This window comes from Podarcis liolepis, assembly GCF_965112155.1.
Source record: "Podarcis liolepis genome assembly, chromosome: 11".
NCBI classification, from domain to species: Eukaryota; Metazoa; Chordata; class Lepidosauria; order Squamata; family Lacertidae; genus Podarcis; species Podarcis liolepis.
Window position 1 is genome coordinate 64,643,034 of NC_139565.1, and position 16,322 is coordinate 64,659,355.

General features: G+C 49.5%; 1 protein-coding gene across 1 annotated transcript in view; it reads left to right on the forward strand.

Moving 5' to 3' along the window:
• The first annotated feature begins 13,784 nt into the window (after window positions 1-13,784).
• Window positions 13,785-16,322, forward strand: part of PHF24 (PHD finger protein 24) — a 35,936-nt gene continuing 33,398 nt past the window's right edge. The window contains exon 1 of the mRNA XM_083466164.1: window positions 13,785-14,587. The gene's annotated coding sequence lies outside the window, so the exon portion shown is untranslated. The remainder of the gene's footprint in view (window positions 14,588-16,322) is intronic.

The window sequence follows — 16,322 nt, forward strand, 5'->3', positions numbered from 1 at the left end:
TCAGGGGTCAGCAGACAGACCTCCAAAGTATTCCACAAAGCAGGGGAAATCATACAAAATTAGAAAATGTCCCTGTGATTATGTGTAATTTGCACAATACCTATGGCTGGCATAATTCAGCTTGCGGTATCCATGGTGTGGGTTTCTTCTTCAGGGGCAAGGAAAGATGTCTTCAGTGCAGAGGTACCCCAATAATACCAAGGCAAATGTCTCTCCTAGAATCAGCTCTCCCCACATATTTCTCAGCTGGGAAAATATTGCACCAAAGAGCCACAAAACGCCCAAGGGAGAAGAAATTCTCTGTTTCCCATTTGCTCTGCTTATCTATTTCATTCCTGAAATGCTCTTACAGTTTGGGAATATTGCTCCTGGTGTGTCAACGTGTAGAAATGTCCCTTCTGTGTAATATGAACCCACTGCCATTTCTTTCCCTATTCCAGCAGGGGCCAGGGCAAACGCTTCTAGGAAGGGAAGGGAAACGTCAGAGCAAGCACACACACCCCCCATGGACCAGGCTGCCAAACAAGAGATATGTGTCCCTGCCTGACTTTCCCAAAGGTGACCGCTGTCTTGTGGGCTTTGCCCCCACGATCAAGCATGTGGTGTAATAATAATAATAATAATAATAATAATAATAATAATAATAATAATAATAAATAAATAAATAAATTCCTTCCAGTAGCACCTTAAAGACCAACTAAGTTAGTTCTTGGTATGAGCTTTTGTGTGCATGCACACTTCTTCAGATACACTGAAACAGAAGTTGCCAGACCCTTCTATATAGTGAGAAGGTGGGGAGGGGTATTACTCAGAAGGGTGGTGGGAATGGGAGATTGGCAGATAGCTGAGATGAGCCTGTTGACGACTCTTAACGACTGCAATAGGTCTTACAGGAAAAGGCAAGGGGTGAGAAGGTGAGAAATGGCTTAGTCATGTATAATGAGATAAGAATCCAATGTCTCTGTTCAGACCAGGTCTTTCCATGGTTTTAAGTTTGGTAATGAGTTGCAATTCAGCAGCTTCTCTTTCCAGTCTATTTCTGAAATTCCTTTGTAGTAAAACAGCTACTTTGAGATCTTGTATAGAATGTCCTGGGAGATTGAAGTGTTCTCCTACTGGTTTCTCTGTTTTGTGATTCTTGATGTCAGATTTATGTCCGTTTATTCTTTGGCGTAAGGTTTAGCCTGTTTGTCCAATATAGAGAGCTGAAGCACACTGTTGGCATTTGATGGCATACACAATGTTAGACGATGAGCAATTAAATAGTCCCGAGATGGTATGTGTGATGTTGTTGGGGCCAGTAATGGTGTTGTCCGGGTGTATGTGGCAGCAAAGTTGGCATCTGGGTTTATTGCAGGCTCTGGTGCCAGTGTCCGTGTTAAGTCTGGTTGTAGTATTATTGTGGGTTAGGAGTTGTTTAAGATTGGGTGGCTGTCTGTAGGCAATGAAAGGCCTTCCTCCCAGAGCTTGAGAAAGAGAACTGTCATTGTCCAGGAGAGGTTGTAGATCTCTGATGATGCGTTGTACAACTGGATTAGTGGCCATCCCTGTCTCCTATTGCAAGGAGTCCCAGGGTATAAATATACACTATGTGAAGAAGCACCATCTTTTTAAAAATATATATAATTTTATTAAAGATTTTTTAATTTACAAAAATACATGCGCTGTCCATTTTTTCAAGTTGTGTCTTTTGCAGATCAGTTTCATTTGTTGTGAGACATTGTGGGAATGTTCAGGGATGCAGGAGAGGATATATTCTCTGATTATAGTCTTTCCAACTTGTGTTAACAAGTTCCACAGTTTAGCAGAGTAACATTCCCCTTTTTAAACTCACAGCGGATGCATTTGCTCAGGCTCGCTAAAGCCTCTGTAATAACCGTTCTGGTATTTTCCACTTATTCCCTCATAAAAGATAAGACACGAGACAGTCTTCTATAAAAGTATAAAAAGGTTTACTCACACATCATTCTGTTCACAATAGGATCCCCCAGAAGGCAGACTTAGCTTAGCAAAGTAACATACACTTGGAAACTATCTCATCAGGAGACAGTCCCTTTGTCCTCTCTGGGCTGGAGCCAAGAGAGCATCTTTGGCTAAGTAGATGTTGCTTCTTCGATGCATGTAGTCAAAAAGAAAGAGATGGCTGCCCTGCCCTGTGCTTTTGTCATTACCTGCACAGGTGAGGCCACGCCCACCTCTTGTCACATGCAGAGGAAGTCTGTCCCAGCCCAGAAGGAAACAGGAAGTTTACCTGCTGGCTGGACAAACATTACTCCCCATGTGTAAACATGTTCACTCTAGGAATGTTGTACTTGACTGCTCTTGTGTTTCACATCCCACAGACATTAGTATTGTATACAATGTTAGGTTAGGAAGAAAGGGGGGAAGGAGGAGGAGAGGGGAATGGTGAGTGGGGTGGGCTTGGGTGGCAATGCTTCAATTCTTCTCCTTAGAGTATGTGTGGGGTTTTGTGTCAGCATCACTTGTGTGGGTCCTCTTTACTATTCTTTTGTTGTATTCCTTTGCTGGTGCCATCTTGACTGCATCGGGGGCCACATTTGGAGCGGAGAACCAATTTTCTGTTAGCATATAGGAGAGGGGACAGGCCTTGGAAATACTTTGGTCCGAGACCCTGGAGAGTAGCTGCCGGCCAGAGTTGGTAGTAATGTGCTAGGAAAAGCCAACGGTCTGTCTCAGCATAGATTGCTCATGGGGACCAAGGAATTCAGACTCCATCTTCCTATCTGGCCCATTCCACCCACCCTGCTTATTGTCCCTGGGCCAGATATCCTAGCCAGCCCTGTCCATCCCATCCTTGGTCCTTTGATCATCTTTATCGCTCTCCCCTGACTCCTGTCCAGCTGGCGCCAACCTCCTTCCTAAGTGCTCGCAGCGTGATTGAAGGGAGGGGTTTCTGCATCGCCAGCCAGTTGGCTCGCTCTGGAGCAGCCGGACACCAGGAAGCTTGTGGCTTTGATGCATTAGGAGCACTTGCAAAAAAAACAGCCCCATCTTGCCACGAATTGATGCTTCTCTTCTTCGCCACCCACTGCCTGCAGGCGTTTCCATGGCACTGGGTGCCCGGGAAGAAGCAAGAGGCTTTGGCAGGCTGGAGCTCTTAGGGTGGGAGAATCACAGAATCTTAGAGATGGTAAGGACCCCAAGGGTCATCTAGTCCCACCCCCAAAAAGTAGGAATAGGAGCAAAAGAATCCCAAACAGAAGACCATCCATCCTCTGCTTATAAACCTGCCATGAAGTCCACCACCTTCAGAGGGAGTCCACTCCACCGCCAAAGAACTCCTAGCATCAGAAAGTTCTTGCTAATGTTTAGTTGGAATCTCCTTTGAGTTTGAATCCATTGGTTCAGGTCTGGAGAAGCAAAACAAACTTGTTCCATCTTCCATGTGGAAGATCTTCCATCATCAGTTATTTGAAGATTGCCACCATCTTCTCTTCTGCATGGTGCTGGGACCCACAGTATCTCCAGGGCCATTGCTCTTCCCAAAGACAGGTTCTTCCAGACTCAAATCTATCCCAACAGCCACCCACCCAGCTGTCTTCTTATTTGGGGTGCCTCCAAAAGGATGAGATCCCACCATGTGTCCCCACCACCACCACCACAGCTGCCCCAGCTCAGCAAAGGACCAGGCAGCGTGGCTAAACTGGAACTCCGTCCCATAGGAGTTCCAGTAGAAGAATTGATCGTTTGCCACCTGACCTGACCCCACTCACCATTCCCCTCTCCTCCTCTTTCCCCCCTTTCTTCCTAACCTAACACTGTATACAACACTGGTTCTTGTTGTTGTTGTTGAGTCATTTCGTCGTGTCCGACTCTTCATGACCCCCTGGACCAGAGCACGCCAGGCACTCCTGTCTTCCACTGCCTCCCACAGTTTGGTCAAACTCATGCTGGCCGCTTCGAGAACACTGTCCCACCATCTCGTCCTCTGTCGTCCCCTTCTCCTTGCACCCTCCATCTTTCCCAACATCAGGGTCTTTTCCAGGGAGTCTTCTCTTCTCATGAGGTGGCCAAAGTCTTGGAGCCTCAGCTTCAGAATCTGTCCTTCCAGTGAGCACTCAGGGCTGATTTCCTTAGGAATGGATAGGTGTGATCTTCTTGCAGTCCATGAGACTCTCAAGAGTCTCTTCCAGCACCATAATTCAAAAGCATCAATTCTTCAACACTAGACTGCTTTAAAAGAGGATTAGACAAATTCATGGAGGAGACAGCTGTCAACGGCTACTGCCCCCCCCCAAAAAAATGCAGAGTTCTCTTTCTTTTAGGAAGGGATTGTAACACTGCAGGTATGATTGCTCTCCCTAGGTGATTTTGGGTGGAAGGCTTTGAAAAGACTGTAACAGTCACTCCATTAAAAAAAAATCCTAGGGTGCTAAGTTTGTATTTTGAAGGGGGTGCCCCCCAAGTGTGCCTGGAATGTTCTATCTGCAGTAAGAGTGCAAATCCTGAGTCAAGTCTGTGAGTCACATGAAATTACATAGTAAGATAGAGAGGTCCACTTTTCCACTTCTAGTGAAACCTGAGGGAGGATCTGTCCATGGTGCTAGCAGGGAAGGAAAGGCCTGTGTAGTCTGCCGCCCTTTCAGACTCGCCTGGAAACACCTCCAGATTCATGCATGGGATGTACCATATTTTTCGCTCGATAACATGCACCTGACCATAACACGCATGTAGTTTTTAGAGGAGGGAAACAAGAAAAACAATATTCTACATGAAACAGTGGGTGTATGATTTTTGTGGTTCATGCTGTGGCCACAGACATGTGATCTGATGGTGAGTTTGGGGTAGCCCAATGGATCCATGTTTGTAACCATGTTTTTGCACCACTGCGGCCCCAGGCAACAGTGGGTGCGTGATTTTTTTGGTGCAAACTGTAGCCATGGACATGCTATGTGATCTGATGGTGAATTTGGGGTGACCCAGTGCAAAAATCCTGAGGATCCATGTGGATCTGTGCTTTGTAACCACATTCTAAGTGGGGAGGGAAGGAAAAGCACTCAAGGGACAAGGAGCACGCGTGGAGCAAGCTCTGCTTCTCTCCCTCCTCCCCTCCCCCCCTTAGCGAGCTGAAAAACCTTGCTGGAGGGACAGAGAGCCTGCTTGCTTTAAAGGAGCCTACCAGACAGAAGCCACTTACACTCGTGTAAGAGGCTCCCCTCCCCTCCCGCTTTGCTCCTTTAAAGAAGCAGGCACTCTGTCCCTCTCTCCTCCCCATTCAGCGGCTCTTCTCCCGCTGGAAACCACGGAGGAGGGAAGCATTCACTCCGTAACACAAACAGACATTTCCCCTTACTTTCTAGGAGGAAAAAAATGTGTGTAATGGAGCGAAAACTACGGTACATGAATCCTCAAATTCATTAGTCAGTTTCTCTATGAAACGGTCAAGTTGACCGGCTTCCCACTGAATTTCCAGAGACCAAATATCAAAATGGCACACACGTTGTTTCTTATTGCAAAGTTGGCCTACTATACACTTTTGTTAAATAACAACGGAATGTTTGTGTCATGCTTTAGGGTATTCACAGTCTTCACATTCATTATCTAGTTGCAAGTCATACAAGCAGCCAATTTTGTTAGCCCCATTTCGCAGAAGAAAAGACTGAGGCTGAGAGAATGGCTTGTCTACGGCCACCAATTCAATAATGGACCAGCGGTAGCTTCCTGACCCCCAGTTCCAGCCTCTCTGCCACTATCGGCTGCAACAGCTATTACCATTTTCTATATATTTTGTATGCAGAGACAGGGCTTGTGGTTGCATACTGTACATTTCCAATGGAAGATTTTGTCTGGCGACTGAATGCATTTGTGCATTTGGGGAGAAAGGTGTGCTTCCTGTACGCTTGCCCCTGCTTATTATAATCCATGTCTCTTGTGGCAAAAGAATTCAGAACATTCTGTGGTTCAAACTGCAGCCCCCACCCCCAAAAGAGCCCCAACATTCTCCACCCCATCGGTGCCTTCTTAGCATTCTGCAGCTTCCATTTCTTGGCTGACCAAAAGGGAGGCCTGATTGCAGATTCTTGGGCCCTGCTGAGCCAGCAAGCTGCAAAGCTAATTCTACATTCATTAGGCACAGTCTGCTGGTAGGAAGCTTTTTCGCCAGATAAAGATTTCAGAGGATCACACTGGCAGGGAGAAGGGGCAGGAGGGAGGGCCGCAGCTAACAGACAGGACTGCGGGCTATGAAAACCTTCTGTGCCTACAGTCACTTCAAAGCCTCTGGTACAGGTGGAGGAATAGCTGTTTGCAAAGAAACAGAAAGGGATGGCAGGCAGGGGAGAGGGACCTTTCTCTAAGCAGGCATGATGCAGCAGTTAACACCTCCAAAGCACAGACGCTTCCCTGCTTCCCTCGTTGCCAGCCTTGCCACCAGAGGATCTGCTGTTTACCTGACTTTGAACATCAAAGGTTCGGCAGAGTTATGGGGGAAAGTGTCCAGGAAACAAGGAAGGGTTTGAAGGCCCCAAAGGAGCAGATTGTCTGGGGCACAACCTTGAACAGAAACTTGTCCATACACTGGAAAATATCACAGAGAGATACAAATAAGGGAAGTAAAAATTAAAAATCACCCTGCGGCGAAGGGCTTGCAAAAGGAAAGCTAAAGGATGCACTTAACCCTGGCTTGCAAGTTACCAACTGGCGTAGCCCAATCTGCAAGAGCCTGGAGGTCCATTTCTGTCACCAGACAGCCACAGTTCCCTGCAGCTCACCTCCCTCGTTAAAGCCAAGATTTTGAGGGTGGGGGGGGTATCCTCTTGTTGTTGTTGTTGTTGATGATGTTGTTGTAAATTCAACTTATACACTGCCCTATACCAGGAGGTCTCGGGGCGATTCACAAGTCCACAGCATATAAAATCAAACCAAAAGCAGTAACTCAATAACCCCCCCCCCAAAAAAAAACACCCACATTCTAAAAGGGTGTTGGATGTCAGTAGGATCATCCAAAGGGCTGGTTAAAAAGGAACATTTTTGCCTGGCGCCTAAAGGTGTCTAATGAAGGCGCCAGTCGAACTTCCCTGGGGAGTAGTAGATAGGTAGCCGTGTTGGTCTGCCATAGTCAAAATAAAAAAAATTCCTTCCAGTAGCACCTTAAAGACCAACTAAGTTAGTTCTTGGTATGAGCTTTCGTGTGCATGCACACTACTTCAGATACACTGAAACAGAAGTTGCCAGATCCTTCTATATAGTGAGAAGGTGGGGAGGGGTGTTACTCAGAAGGGTGGTGGGAATGGGAGATAGGCAGATAGCTGGGAGAGCCTGTTGACGACTCTTAACGACTGTAATAGGTCTTACAGGAAAAGGCAAGGGGTGAGGAGGTGAGAAATGGTTTAGTCATGTATAGTGAGATAAGAATCCAATGTCTTTGTTAAGCCCAGGTTTTTCCATGGTTTTAAGTTTGGTAATGAGTTGTAATTCAGCAGCTTCTCTTTCCAGTCTGTTTCTGAAATTCCTTTGTAGTAAAACAGCTACTTTGAGATCTTGTATAGAATGTCCTGGGAGATTGAAGTGTTCTCCTACTGGTTTCTCTGTTTTGTGATTCTTGATGTCAGATTTATGTCCGTTTATTCTTTGGCGTAAGGTTTGGCCTGTTTGTCCAATATAGAGAGCTGAAGGACACTGTTGGCATTTGATGGCATACACAATGTTAGACGATGAGCAATTAAATAGTCCCGAGATGGTATGTGTGATGTTGTTGGGGCCAGTAATGGTGTTGTCCGGGTGTATGTGGCAGCAAAGTTGGCATCTGGGTTTATTGCAGGCTCTGGTGCCAGTGTCTGTGTTAAGTCTGGTTGTAGTATTATTGTGGGTTAGGAGTTGTTTAAGATTGGGTGGCTGTCTGTAGGCAATGAAAGGTCTTCCTCCCAGAGCTTGAGAAAGAGAACTGTCATTGTCCAGGAGAGGTTGTAGATCTCTGATGATGCGTTGTACTGTTTTAACTTGGGAGCTGTATGTGATGACTAGAGGTGTTCTGTTATTTTCTTTTTTGGGTCTGTCTTGCAGCAAGTTCTCTCTGGGTATCAGTCTGGCTCTGTTGATCTGTTGTCTAACTTCATCTGCTGGGTATTTTAGTTCTGAGAAGGTTTGCTGTAGATCTCTTAGGTGAGAGTCTCTGTCTGTAGAATTGGAACAGATGCGGCTGTAACGTAGTGCCTGGCTATATACAATGGACTGTTTGGTATGTTTGGGATGGTAGCTAGAGGCATGTAGATATGTTTGTCGGTCAGTTGGTTTGTGGTATAAGGTGGTGTCTATGCGCCCATCCTGTATTTTTATAGTAGTGTCCAAAAAATGTATTTCTTGCATAGATTGATTCATTGTAAGGTTGATTGTGGGGTGAAAATCATTAAACAAGCTATAAGGAATCATTAAACAATCTATAAGGAACACCATTTCAGATAAAACCACAGCGGACCTTGCCACCAAACTCTGCCAATTTGTCCTTACCCACAACAACTTCAAATTCGGTGATGACCTGTTCCTTCAGATCAGCGGCACAGCAATGGGCACCCGCATGGCCCCACAGTATGCCAACATCTTCATGGCAGATTTAGAACAACGTTTCCTGGACTCCTACCCACTCAAACCTCTCTTGTACCTGCGATACATTGACGATATTTTTATCATCTGGACACATGGTCAACAGACCCTGGACACCTTTCACCAGAAATTTAATGATTTTCACCCCACAATCAACCTTACAATGACTAAACCATTTCTCACCTCCTCACCCCTTGCCTTTTCCTGTAAGACCTATTACAGTCGTTAAGAGTCGTCAACAGGCTCTCCCAGCTATCTGCCTATCTCCCATTCCCACCACCCTTCTGAGTAACACCCCTCCCCACCTTCTCACTATATAGAAGGATCTGGCAACTTCTGTTTCAGTGTATCTGAAGTAGTGTGCATGCACACGAAAGCTCATACCAAGAACTAACTTAGTTGGTCTTTAAGGTGCTACTGGAAGGAATTTTCCCTGGGGAGGGCATTCCATAGATTAGGAGCCACTGCAGAGAAGGCCCCGTTCTTGTGTTGCAGCCTTCTGGACCTCTCGAGGAGGAGGCACACAAAGGAGGGGCTCAGAAGGTGATCTCAGGGTCCGGGAAGGTTCATATGGAAAGAGGCAGTCCTTGAGGTATTGCGGTCCTGAGCCATTTAAGGCTTTTTAGGTCAAAACCAGCACTTTGACTTGGGCCCGGAAAAGATGCACACACACAGAATACGTTCAAATGTGCTTCCTTCTTCGGGCTGAGAATAAGTTCAGGGACTGCACCTTGTCTCAAACCCTCAAGCTGCATTTTATTAAAATTCAAAGCAGCAAGGAACACAGCGAGCCCCCTGTGCCCCTCAAGCTGTCGGCACAGACATTTTCTTGTAAACAAACAGGCAAGGCATCTCTCGCGTGCCAGTCACCCGCAGCCAAAGGCCAGCTGGTTCTGCAATTCCTAAAGATAGGTTGGTCTCGCTTTGCAAGGCAGGAGGCTGCCATTGGCTCTCAGCCTCTGTTTTTCTTAAGAAATGTTTGACCCTCGCTTTCAATGCAAAGGGTCCTCAGGGCAGCTGGCAGCAGATTCAATGAAGACGGTAAGGATCCTTCTTTTAAAAAACAACAAAAAGAAAGCAGGAGAGCAAATATGCCAGTAAGAAATAATAAGACACCAGCTAAGATGTGGTGAGAGGAAGAGAAAAGGACCTTAATGAACCTTGCAAGTTCGGATGAACAGAAAAGCCTTTCTCTCTCTCTCTCTTCATCAGTCAGAGCACAGAGAAGGGCCTCTGAGGATGACTCTGTCGTGGGCACTTCAGGTGCCACCCAGACCCCTTTGCTGTTGTTTAGTCTTTTAGTCATGTCCATGGGCCAGAGCACGCCAGGCACTCCTGTCTTCCACACCCAGACCCCTTAGGGTTTCGTAAGTCAAAACGAGCTCCCTGCCTTGGGTCCAGAAACAAACCAGAAACCAGTAAAAGGTTGTGTTTTTTTAATAGCATCATAGAGTTAGGAGGGAACTCAGGGGTCATCTAGCTCAACCCCTGCAACCACAACTAGAGGATCCCCAACAGAGGACTGCCCAACCTCTGCCTGGAAACCTCCAGCAAAGAATAGTCTGCCCCCTTCCAGGGGAGTCCATTCCACTGTTGAACTGCTCTTACCACCAGAAAAAAAGATTCCTAATGTCTATTTTTTTGTAATTTGAATCCATTGGTCCTCCCTTCTGGAACAGCAGAAAACAAAGCTTGCTCCATCTTCTAGTTGACATCCCTTCAGGTGCTTGAAGATGATGGTCAAGTCACCTCTAAGCCTCCTCCTGTCCAGGCTAAACATGCCTTACCTGGAGATGATGCTGGCCAATGGTCTCGGAACCTTCTGCATGCCAGACAGGTGTCCTGCCACTGAGCTGCTGTGACCCATTCCAAAAAGGGCAGTATAACCTTGTCCCGTCCCCCCACCTGCTCCCTGCCCATCACCTGAGCATTCAGCCTGGAGAGAAAGAGGCGCGGCCCAGATGGGCCGGCGATGTGTTTTGCTGTTCCTCACATCGCTGGTTTGCGTTTGGCTCTGAGGTCCCCTTTGGCCAACTAGCAAAGAACCCTGTCGTGGGCAAGAGAGCAAGAGTCACTGCAAGCAGGAACATGGTGAGGAAGCGAGATAAAGCAAAATAATTAATAGTCCCTGTTTCATTCACAGCCGGAATGAGGGGGGCGGCGGATTTTACATCAGTGAGGCTGATCTTTGCCCACAGCTTGCCTTCATCTGTAGCTGCCTGTCTGCTGTGATGACGGGCAGTGGCAAGACGCTGGAGCAGAGATTCTGCAAACCAGATGAGAGTTGCCCAGCTGAATCAAGAAGGGACGGCGGCCTCCCTCACCATAATCTTAATTAAATGGCAAAAAAGGCAGGAGATGTCAGGGGATATTTTAGTTGGGGAGGGAGGGGATAAAACAAGCAAAGCTGTGGCAAGAGAGATATTGCTAATAAGGGTCTCCAGAGAACTGTCAGCGGAGGAAACAGCTGCCTCATGTGGTTACGAACAGAGGGCTGAAAGAAATTATTAAAACTTCACTGTATTGCACATAGATACTTTGCTGGAGTCTTCAGCTGCCCATTTGTGGGCAGGATGCGTGCCTTTGGTAGAGGGACCATCTCATTCTCCACTGCCACAAACCAGTCTGGGACTGGGAGCTTCAGACTGGAAGGTGTGCAGATGAGGGCAACCAAGATGACCAAGGGTCTGGAAACCAAGCCGTATGAGGAATGGTTGAGGCAGTTGGGTATGTTTAGCCTTGAGAAGAGAAGGCTGATAGATGATATAAGAGTCATGGGGCTGATGGAGCAAGTATGTTTCCAACTGCTCTGGAGAATAGGATGAATTCAAACCAAGGGATTCAAGTTACAAGAAAGGAGACTGCAACTAAATCATGAAATAGACTCCCTTCGAAGTGGGTGGACTCCCCTTCATTGGGGGGTTTAAAAAACCCTGAAAACTTGGGTGTCCATCTGTCGTGGTTCTTTGGATGTGGGCGGGGTCCCTTTCAACTCTGCAGTTCTATGAGACTTGTGTTTGCCAATGACAAACCCTGGGCAACTGGATATAAAATCCCCAGGAACAAAACACGGCGAAGGCCGAGATACTGATCCATGAGGCCTTCCATGTTGGCTCTTCCCTTCCTGCCTTACTCCGCAGCCAAAAGCCATAATGCTTCTGAATACCACTCACAGGCAGTTTCAGCTGGAGAGAGTGCTGCTCACACACTCTGGGCTTCCTGCTTGGCAGGGGGTTGGACTTGATGGCCCTTGTGGTCTATTCCAACTCCATGATTCTATTAATCTTCCCAAAGGGTCGCCTGGTTGGCCACTGTGGGAACAGGATCCTGGCCTAGATGGGCCACTGGCCTAATCCAGCAGGTCTCTTATTCTAGCATACAAAACAGATGACAATATTTATATACACATCCATTGTTGAACCATTGTCTTCTAGAACAAATCCTGCTGCGTATCGATTTTGTTCTTTGTAAGTGACTAATATTATAATTACCCGTGCTACAGATCACTCATATTCTTCCAACATCTGCTACATCTCCTCTCAGCTGCAGCAAAGCATTAGATCGTTGTAATTCTGCTACATATATGTGGCATTAAAGGAACCTCTAAGCTTTCAAACTCCAGCCCCACCTCGTCCTCTAGCCAAAAGTGAAGCTGCCATGCACCTCGTCCAGAATTAGGGACAGAAACATTTTCATTCTGCGCTCAAAGAGGACAGGATCACACCCCAGAATGGAAGTGGAGGGTGATGTCAGTCTAGGGCTGCAGGGACCCGAGTCCATGTTCTCTCTCCATTATTGTGATGGCCTGGGACTTGGGCTCAGACTCAGAACCAGAGGGGACTCAGTCTGCACCGGATCCTTTGCCTCAGGCGGCAGCTGAACCAAGTCTGGGGCCTGATCCTGAAGAGTCCCAGTCTGCACAGGTTCCCCTGCAACAAACACCAGCTGGGCCGAGTCGGGGGCCTGATCCTGCCCTGGCTCCAGATGCGGGGATGACCTCGTTGCCTCCAGCTGGGCCATCACTTACAGCTGCTCCACTACTGGTTGGGTCAGGGGAGGCTGAGGCGGCCCCTGGGTCTAGTCACCCACCGATGTCTCCCGAGCTGCAGAGACGAAGGTCTGAGAGAAGAAGACACCTGAGTACTCGCAGGAGGAGTGCTCGCCTTCGGGCGAAACAGGGAGGTGAGTCGCTGGGGGATCAGGACCGCCGTGCCCCTGACAAAGATAAAAGGCTGCCCCCCCCCCCAGGTTGCAGGAGCAACACTGAAGTATGCTAGATCCTACCTGAGATCCTGTACCTGTCCTTGCCTGGTTTCCTGCCTTGTGTCCTGCCTTGGCCCTGTCAGGCTGACTCCTAGCAGAACCTTCAGATTCTGGACCGGACCTGGACTGCGTTGCTCAGGTTACCCCCGGGCCCAGCACATTTATGAAGCTCACAAGGGGACCTTGAGCCAGGCACTCCTTCTTCCCTCAGCCTACCTCTCAGGGCTGCTGTGAGGGGAGGTGGAATCATTAGACCCTTGGAGAAAGGCTGGGTTATTAAAAATGAAACCTGAACAAGGTCAGAGGGGAGCCAGAAGGAAGGGGCTTGATCCCAGCCAGGTTTTGGTCGCGGAATATTTTATTGATGCCAGAGCTCGCTATTAAAATACTACACAGCTGACCATGTGCAACGTGTGAGTCCCTCACCACCAAATGCACACACAACTAGAATTGGCAAGCTGTTGAGACTATGTTAAGCCCCAGTCCCTGGGGTGGGGGATCTACAGGGGCTCCCCAGGTGTTATTGAACTACAACACCCATTGTCCCCTGACCATACAGGCTGCTGGGGGAGAGTGGAAGCTGGAGTCCAACCACATCAGGAGGCTCCCCCCCACACACACACAGATGTTCCCCATCGCTGCCACTGCATTTCCCTAAAAAAAAAACCAAAAAACTTTTTCACCGGGAGGGGGGGTATGGGAAAGGATGGCCTTCTGCAAATCAAACGCTGTGTGCAAAGTGTCCTGGAGAGACTTCCTCGGGGCTGCTTGCATGGTCTTTGAGTGTCCCTTTCCGAAATCGCATGGACACCTCCCTCTCCCAAGGCCAGGGCTGCAGAAATGGTCCAGTCAGGAGGATGGAGCTGTGCCTTCCGGGGGGGGGGCTCCTCTTGGCACGTGTCGCCGCGCGCTGCAGTCTGCCGCCCCCCTCCCGCCCCCCAGGCCACAGTTCTGCCAGAGCCTGACTGTCAACACGCCGGTGGGAGTTAGGATGTAGCTCCATGCCCTCCCCTCCCCAGCCCCCTCCAGACTGGGGCAACAGCCTAGACAGATCTGGGGCTGGAGGAGGAGGAAGGGGCGTGGGGCGTGGTGGGGCGGAGTAGGGCGGGGGCGTGTTTGTCCTGCGGGAAGCGGAGCCCGCCCGAAGCTGCCTTTCCCTCTCCGGCGGCGGGCAGGGAACTGGCGCAGAATCCGCAGTTCTCAGCGAATGAGGGAGCTCAGGGAGGGGCTGGGTTGAGACTGGGAGGGGGGCGGGTGTCATTAGTGCTTCCCAGCAAAAGCAGCTTCCTTTCCAGGCGGGGAGGAGAGAGAGGCAGGCTGGGGACTGACTGGTGCAGGGAGCCCGGAGCAGGCGGAGTTGGTGGTCTGGCTCCCTTCCCTTCCTTGCGCATCGCTCTCGCTCGCCCGCCGCTGCATCCCTCCTGCATCCCTGGAGAGAGAGCGGTCCTTGGGTACCAGCGTCCTCGGAACCTGCCCGCCGCGGCTCCTTTCCTGGGCTGTCCTCTCCTGCTGTTGCTCCCATCCTCGGAGAGCGCTCCGGGCTCTTCCTCCGGGGTACCGCCCTGCCCTCTCTCTCTCTCTCTCTCCGCCCTGCATCTCCTGGAGAGAGCGCGCAGCATCTCTCCTCTTGGGTACCAGCCTCGGCATCCCAGCCCGCATCTCCGAGGAGTGCAGCGGCAGCGCCTCTCTCAATGCAAGGGCGACCACGGTGATGGGCTTGGAGTGGGCAGCTTGTTAGGTGTGGAACCGAGGCAGACCACCTCAGGTGAGCGGATCGCAACAGGGCAGGGGGGGAGGGTCGTTTTGAGGAGCCCTGCCCTCTGCAGACAGGGTGGGAAAGCGCTGTTCCAGGGGTCTCTGGAAGGCAGGTGAGGGGGCAGGGCTATCTAAGGAGAGTCTTGGTCCAGAGGGGACCCCCGGGATTAAGGATGCTTCGGCTGAGGTGGGAGGTGCGATGGATGCTGCCCTGGCTCCAGGGACTGACCTGGATTGAGACCTTTTTAGAAAAAACAACTGCATTTGACCATCATCATGCCCCCGGCTGCCACTTCCAAAGTAATAAATCGTAACTGGAAAGGGGGTTCTTTTGCATGCTGGGTGTCACACAGGCTGCAGAAGCAGAGAACCTTCCTAGGAAGGGGCAGCGCAGTCTGGGTGGGTCGCAGAGAGACGTGGCTGAGTTTTGGGTGGGCTGCATCATTGGGCTGCATCTCTGGCCTGAGGCTGGCATCGTGCTGTGAGAGGGAAGTGGCACGAACATGCCCCCTGCAATGTGTCGTGCGAAGGGGTGGAGGATCCCTTGTTGTGACGCAAGAGCGGCTGGTCAAGGTGAGCGAGGGGCCGGCTGCCGGTTTCACAAGCAGGCTCTGGTGGTTGGGCGGGCACTGCAGCGCTCCTGGCCATGGGCAGAGTTGAGAAGCTGGGGCTGCCTGCCTTTTGCCATCAGGAATGAAGCCCTTCTCAAAGCCCTCCCTGCAAGGCATGGTCCCTCACCTAGAAAAGACCCAAATCCACTTTCCACTGCCGCTAACCACTACTCCCCACTCCCTCAAAGCCTCCCAGGTCATAGGGCTGCTTGGTTTGAAAGAAAAGAGGGCACCAGAGTTGTGCTCATGTGGGTAACCTTCCATGCCAGATCATTCATCTATCTAGCTCATTTTGCCTGCACTGACTGACAGCAGCTCTCCGTGATTTCAGACAAGGAGTATTCCCCCCCCCCCCAATACCTAGAGATGCTATTGGGGATTGATCCTGGGCCCTTCTGCATGCAAGGCAGGTGCTCTAACCACTGAGCTATGGCCCTTCCCCAAAAGGCAAGTGCCCACACAGGAGAGGACACCGAGCAGAGCAAAATCTTCAGCCTGAGCTGGTGCCTGCCTCTCTCTCACTACCCATTGCATTTTGTCTGGTCCACAGGAAAGACATCAAAAGAAAACAAATCCTGGGTATAAAAGCTACAGAGCCGGGGAACAAGAAGTTCAGGGGGTGGAGGTAGGAGTGGGCGCAGCACCTTAATTCTGTGTGAATGGGTGCAGTGCCTTAACTCTGCTCCTTGACACCCGGAACACACAGAGCCCGATCTGTGGGCAGCATCCCAGCCAAGCAGCCTTCTGACCTGAGTCTGCAGCACTTCAGATTTATCTTTTCCTTCCCATACTTCACGTTGGCGGCCAAAAAAATCAATGGAAACCCCATCATTCTATTCTGAAGGGGCAGTTGCTTGTTTTGAGAACAGGAGCACAGAATACCACACCACCCAACGCACACACATGCTTCTGCAGTGATCTCTCTGAACTACAGACTCACCAAAAAGCATCTCTCTCATTGTCTGGTGAATGAAGAATTCAGGGAGATGGAAATAATATAATTCTGCATCCGATAGGTACAGGGGATCCAAAGATATTTGTGCCTGAAGAAAAGCCCCCTAGGAATTAACGCTGTGTTGGTGGCCAGGTGGAGTGGGGGCCAGTAGAGGAGCCAAGGCAGGGTCCTGGTTACCA